The sequence below is a fragment of the Cervus elaphus genome, chromosome 16 (genome assembly GCF_910594005.1).
Source record: "Cervus elaphus chromosome 16, mCerEla1.1, whole genome shotgun sequence".
Taxonomy (NCBI): domain Eukaryota; kingdom Metazoa; phylum Chordata; class Mammalia; order Artiodactyla; family Cervidae; genus Cervus; species Cervus elaphus.
The window spans coordinates 30,346,161-30,353,779 of NC_057830.1; positions in this window are offsets into that span (position 1 = coordinate 30,346,161).

Consider the following 7,619-nt stretch of genomic DNA (forward strand, 5'->3'; position numbering starts at 1 on the left):
TTGCAATTTCCTTCTCCAGGGGATCTTCCAGATGCAGGGGTCGAGACTTCTGAGTCTCCTGCATTGGCAGGTGGATTACTTTACCATTGAGCCACCTGGGAAGTCCATAGAGACTGCTGGGAATCCTTACACAGAGAAAAGCTCCTGTTGGAAAAATCTACCTTACTGCTGAGAGTTACTAAAACTGGTATGTGAACACACTGAGAATTCAGCTCCATGTCATTGTTCAAATTTCCAGATTTTCCAAAATGAGATGGTTTAAACTCTCTTTGTGCTGTCTCTTCAGTCGGGTCCGACTTTGTGTGACCCTATGGACTGTAGCCTGCCAGCTGTCCATGGGATTCTCCCGGCACAAAAACTAGAGTGGGTTGCCATTTCCTTCTCCAAAACTCTCTTAAGTTCAACAGAAATTCTTGGGGTAAAAAAGAATACTCCTCAGATTTTATGTGAGACCCTCCTCTTAAAGAACATTTCATACAGTGACCCACAGAAAGGGCACACGTTCATTATGATGGAATCAAGGGAAGATTCCAAATTGGGAGGCGTTATCAACCTAAGTGATGGGTTTCAGAATTAACACAAAAGGATCTTGAGAGGTGAGAAATACAGGCAAAAATAACAACAACAACCAAAAAAAGTGATTCATTTTGGGAAAATGCAATTGAATATATCTGTTGGAGGGAGGGATTAAAAACGCAGACCTGAGTGCTTGTGGATGACTGCTTTCAGGGTAATATTTTCCTGCAAAATAAAAAGTGTGTTTTCCCAGGCAGTGAGGAGAACTGGCTGTGTTTGGTGACCAGCATGTCTTCCCTACCCTATTGGACATGCTGATCACAGTGGATTTTCTAGAGTATTAAAAAAAAAAAGCACAGGCTTGGGAGTCACACAGTTGGATCTAATATTAGTGGAACCATTTAACCGTAGCTGTGAATGACCCTTATGTGAATGACCTTAGCTGTGTCCCTTACCTCTTAGTTTCATGTCTGCACTAATTTAGGCAAGCATTTTAGACAGGGAAATGTGCCCAAAATTCAATGAAGAAGCTGAGTCTAATTCTCCTCCAAGAATATGTGTTAGCTGTGGTGGCTTGAGTCTAAGAAAATGTAGTAGAAGTTGACACCGTGTAACATCCTTCTCGGAGAAGGCAATGGCAACCCAGTCCAGTACTCTTGCCTGCAAAAGCCCATGGACAGAGGAGCCTTGTGGACTGCCGTCCATGGGGTCGCACAGGGTCGGACACGACTGAGTGACTTCACTTTCACTTTTCACTTTCATGCATTGGAGAAAGAAATGGCAACCCACTGCAGTGTTCTTGCCTGGAGAATCCCAGGGATGGCGGAACCTGGTGGGCTGCCGTCTATGGGTCGCACAGAGTCGGACACGACTGAAGCTACTTAGCAGCAGCAGCAGGAACATCCTTCTAAGTCTGGGTCATACGGTTTTAGAGTTTCTGCCTAATACCCTCTTATTCTCTCTCTCTCTTTCTCTCTCTTACTCTTGTTCTTGCCACACACTCCGGAAGCCTTCAGCTGCCATGGTTACACTGGGGCTGCCATGTGGAGGGACCATGTGGAGAGACCACAGAAAGAAAGAAACCCAAAGAAGCCAGCTGTTCCGGCCCCACCCCCACTCTCGGCTATTTGTGCCTTCACAGCCCCAATTTTGGGAGCAGAATAAAGGACTATTACCATTCTAAGTCATTATTTGGGGGTGGTTTATTATAAGGCAATAGATAATTGATATAAGTAAACTTAGCTCTTAACTTGTGCCAAATGATAATCAGATTATTCTCTTGCTTAATCTACAAACAACTCTAAATTAATTGTTTTTTCCACTTTATATTTAACCTTCTTAGTCTCACTTTCATCACCTGCAAAATGGGAACAATAAATAGACCCTTATGTTTTCCTCAGAGTTGCTGGAAGATTCTAAAGAGATGATGCATGAAACAAGGCTTTGTACATTATAAAATACATCAGAATGTTATTATTATATTTTCTATTATATTCCAAGCAAGAAGAGCTCTTAGGGACATCTCTTTCATGGAAGATGACAATACTACAATCCTGAAATTATGAGATTCAATCTGGAAAGGACTTCCATGAAGAGAACTTGATTATGATATGGACTGTGACTTATGATAATCATGGTGATAATATTTAAAACAGACTCAAGTATAGAATTCAGGACATTATTTTACATCTGCATTAGTCAGGGTAAAATAAGTGGTGCTAAAAACTCCACAGATCTTAGAGGTTTGACGCATTTCAAAGTTTCTTTCTTGCACTCAGAACAGATACTTGCAGGAATTAGAGAAAGGGTTCCCCTCCACATAGTCATTAGAGGATCCAGGCTCCTGTCCTCTAAGAGATCCATGGTTCCTTGGTACACTGAGTTTCTCAGTTGATGCTTTTCATCTATTGGCTGATGAGAGAAGAGAGAATTCAGAAAAGACTGCACTGAAGTTTTTTTAGGGGGTCAGGTTTGAAGTCTGAGGTTTAACCGTTTCTTGGAAAAGATGTTCTAATAGCAAAGAGAGTGGAATACACTGGCTCAGTTCAACTTTGGGTTACTTTTTGTGACATGCCTTTGGCTTCTATCAAGGGCTAATATTTTTAAATGGCTGCAGGAAGAATGTTTCTGCACCTGTGGTTTCCCTGTTGAAGATATTGCCCATTATGTAGCTGAGTGCATCTTATGTAGACAGTCACATGACTGACTCCAATTCTCAGCACTGAGCACTAAGAGAACTCATCATTTCTGACCAAATGATGCTTCTTTTTTGTGACAATGAAAATTCCAGAGCTCACTTTGTTTTCCATTTTCCCCTGGCTTCCAGAAAGCACGTAACAGGATCAGAAAATATAATCCTCCAAGTAATGTCCAATTTGCTATATTCTCTGAATCAATCGATAAGCATTTATTGTCCCATATATATTAAATGCTAAGGATGCAAAGATAAATAAAGAAAACATCTCTGTCCTCAAGTAACTCAATCCAGTGAGGGAGACTAAAGAACAAAGGGACAATTCTATTAAAGTGTGGTTGTGTTAGATATAATCCATTTATTTCTCTAGATGTACTTTCTACGCTTCTCCACCTTTACAGATCGCCAGGCTGGTGGTAAGATTATTTTAATTCACTGCCTTATCATCTGGTGGTTTTGGCCAATGAGGTACCAGGCATTGGGTCAAGGAAAAGGGAGGTGAAGGAGGCCAGGGTTATTATTGTCCTGCTTTTCTCACTGCAAGTTTGCCTTGGTGACTATCAAACAAAAGTCACTGCTCCTCACCAGGTAAACTTTCTTTGTGATTGTCTCTGTACAGGTGTGATTGGTGACCACTCTCTCCCCTAGTTTCTTCAGACCTAGAACCGAGGGCAGCTCCACATTACAGACCCGGAGCTCCTGCCTCGTCCTTCACGGCTCCTCTGCACCTCTTGCACACCTTGTTGAATCATCCTAATTTGAGTGTGCTATCTTTTTCCTCTGCAACCCCCACAGACTGTGTGGAAACACAAAGGGAGGGCACTTAATTCAGATAAAAAATGGGGATGGAGGTGACAATGGGTGAACCTGAGGTTTCAGGGAAGTTTCCTGGAGGAGATGATGATCCTCCTAAAAACCTGTGAAAGCAGATTAAGAGCTAGCAGACTAAAGTGGTGGGTGATGGGGTGGTGGGTTGTGGGGTGGGGTGGCTGGGAGAGAAGGACATCTAGGAAGAGGAGAACAGCGAGGGTGAAATCACAGATGTGAGGAAGATAATGGTTTGTTCAGGAATCTGTAAGTAACCAGAGTTTGGGCAGTGAAATATTCCAGTGTAAGAGTAGCGCGGGGAAGGGTCTTTTGCACTGTGTCCAGCACTTGGATAAGAGTGGAGAGGTAAACCAAGGGAGAGCTAGACAGTCTTGTCCATTGTTCTCGGCACTTGGGTCTTCACTCTGAAGACTCTTTGATACCCGGGGTGACTTGTCCTAAGTTGGCACATCCTAGGAGATGGTGCGTAGGGAGAAACAATGAGAAACTTTAAGGAGGTAGAACTCACAGGACTTGGTACCAGAGGAAAAGGACAGAAGTTTGAGGTGCCCATGGGGCATTTAGATAACATCCCTGGGGAGAAGGGTTCCTATGGGAGAACAGAGGTAACTCTTGTGTACACCAGGGGAGGTTTGAGCATGGGTTAGTCCGCTGAGCAGCTATGGGTTCTACTTGTATTTCTTGAGGTCAAAAAGGGTTCAGTTCAGTTCTGTTCAGTGGCTCAGTCATGTCCGACTCTTTGCGACTCCATGAACCGCAGCACGCAAGGCCTCCCTGTCCGTCACCAACTCCCGGAGTTCACCCAAACTCATGTCCATTGAGTCAGTGATGCCATTCACCCATCTCATCCTCTGTCGTCCCCTTCTCCTCCTGCCTCCAATCCCTCCCAGCATCAGGGTCTTTTCCAATGAGTCAACTCTTCGCATGAGGTGGCCAAAGTACTGGAGTTTCAGCTTCAGCATCAGTCCTTCCAATGAACACCCAGGACTGATCTCCTTTAGGATGGACTGGTTGGATCTCCTTGCAGTCCAAGGGACTCTCAAGAGTCTTCTCCAACACCACAGTTCAAAGCATCAATTCTTCAGCGCTCAGCTTTCTTCACAGTCCAACTTTCACATCCATACATGACTACTGGAAAAACCATAGCCTTGACTAGATGGACCTTTGTTGACAAAGTAATGTCTCTGCTTTTTAATATGCTGTCTAGCAGAAAGGGTTAGAGTGGTGAATTAAGACCTCATGAATATTGAGTGCTTCAAATGCCTCCAGTATGTACAATGCATTATAAATATTTGCTGTTTTCTTGGTCTAATAGGTTACTAACTTCCTTATCTGTGCTTAACACATCTTGCGAGTTTAATCCATCCCATTTGTTTTCTTGTTTTCTATAAGAGAATTGAATATTCACAAACAAAATGTCGAATGCACATTGCACACTGCTTCTGAGCTGTGAGATAAATGAAACACTTCTCTGACCACTTTTCCCACCGTTGCTCCAGACTCAGCCCCACATGCACCTCAAACTTCATATATCAAAGACTGACCTCATCTTCTTATCCTCCAAATAGCTCATCTGGCTGTATCTCAGCTCACATGGCAGCAATACCTACCTAATCACTCAACCCAAAATTTGGGTATTATCCCGACTCTGTCCTTTTCCTCTGGTACCAAGTCCTATGAGTTCTACCTCCTTAAAGTTTCTCATTGTTTCTCCCTACGCACCATCTCCTAGGATGTGCCAACTTAGGACAATCACCCCGGGTATCAGAGAGTCTTCAGAGTGAAGACCCAAGGGCTGAGCACAATGGACAAGACTGTCAAGCTCTCCATTGGTTTACCTTTTTGCTCTTATCCAAGTACTGGACACTGTGCAAAAGACCCTTCCCCTCTCTAATTTTTTGTAGTGCATAGTTTTAAAGATTAGGACTTGCCATTACCTGCCTGGCCCTCTGCCCTGGAGTTTAAGACCCCAAGTTTGAGACCCCACGGCATGCATTTTGCCTACTTGGCTATGCCTACTTTCCTTTGGCTCAGTTTCTTTCCAATTTTCATTTATTTATTTTTTGGTATTGAATGCTTTGCTAACCTTCATTAAATCCTTTGTTAAAAAAAAAAAAAAAAGTGGGATGTAAACAAGCACATGCAAACCCTGACCAGTGTATGACAGGCCATAGGAGATTATAAATGTCTCCAGATACAGGCTTACTTTGGTCCTTAGCCTGATTTCTTTTATGTGTGGCCCAATTTCTTTTAGGTTCAGACACTCCCTGGAGCAAAAGATTGGTAACACTGAACCACTGAACAGCATTCAAAAAACTCATGGCCCAGAAAGTCAGCCATGTTCTTAACTAGAGGTTCATAGAACTGTCTCTAAGCACCGTACATGTCACTCATTTTACTGTTAAATGCAAATAGAGCATTTGCATAACTCCTTATCTCTCCATAGAGTTCCTGCTGTTGGATTTTTAGGGCAGTTAGCCACCAGATTGTATAGCATTTCCCCATTTGGATACAATGGGTAAAGTTGGGACCACATCCATTTGGATATAGAGGGAAGGGGAAGAGTGGAACATTCAAGATTTTCTGTTTTGTCAAACAAACTTAAAGCAAGACTGAAAGAAAAGTCATGCCTAAGGAAGCACTTGACATTTCTCTTCCATTAGAACTGGATGTACAAATCATAATTACAGGTAAAATCTAAGCTTACAGCCGCATTGATTTAGTGAAGGTAATTCTATTTATTTTCTACTGTTTCTAATCTTTTTTTTCTCTATCAGTAACTAATGAACCTCTTTAAAATCATCAGATTTAATATCATTGTTTTATACTTATTTTCCTTTAAGAAAAAATTATGGTAAAAATATTTTGGATCAGTACCAAATTCTTTTTTTGGACACAGAGATATTAAATATTACAGGAGGAGATTCAATATCAATGAAAGCCTCCACGTTTCTTGGCATGGTTTCATGAAATACATGTCCCATTACTCAAGCCAATGAAGTGATTTACAGCCTTATTCATAGCAGTTTGGTAAGATTTATAGAAACATTGCTTTTTAAAAAAGACAAACTTGTCATAAATTTTTCCAGAAGGTTTTGTCAGTCTGAAGATTTGAAAATAAAGCAATAATCTTTGACCATTTCAATGCTGTATTCTCAAAAATTTACACACCTATAAAATTGATAGCTTTTGCTTACATAGACTTAATAAGTCCAAATATATTCTTTTTAAAAAGTTATATTCTTACAATGGGCATAATTTAACTTGTTGCTTAAGTATTTCCTCCATTTTCTCTTAATTTTAAGAAATATTGAGATGATGAAAATTTCTGAGGAAAAACTACTTAAGAACACTATACTGGATTTATAACTTCTTAGGAATCCAGAATTACTTCTAATAGTTTCATGTTCACTCATTCATTTAATTATTTATTGAGTGATAAGGACAATGGTGAATAAGACAGACCCAGGGAGTAATGACTTTGAAGTAGCTACATTTTATATTTCTGTTTTAATAGAATCCTCTTAAAGAAAGGATCTACTTGGTTTTTCTGAATTTTCCTAATTAAGATTCCTAGAAGAAATCTCCCCAATGGAGCTCTCCAAACACAATTGATGAGTAGTTCTTAATCAAGTTTATACAATAAAAAAGACATAATAGCTGAAAATGTACCTCCCACCTCTTCTGTAGACCTTCACACCACTGCCATATCTCCAGTCTACTGCACTCTCTTAATATCTAAAAAACATAAGATTCCTACCCCCCATCCTATCCTAACTTTTTGCAAAGGTGGTTAAATTTTCAAATATTAACTAAATAGATTCTTCCATATATTAAAAAAATAATTACATCTAGGGAGAATTCCCTTGCAATACAGTTGTTAGGACTCCAAGGGGAATATGGGTTCAATCTCTAAACAGGTGACTAAGGTCTGGCTTGCTGCAAGGTGTGACCAAAAAGAAAATTACATTTTGGTTGACTTAAATATGTCTTCAATGACTTAAATATTTCTTTTTTAAGTGAGTTTTGCCCACTTGATTTGCAAAGTCAAATATTTTTCAAATATTTGATAAGATAATTG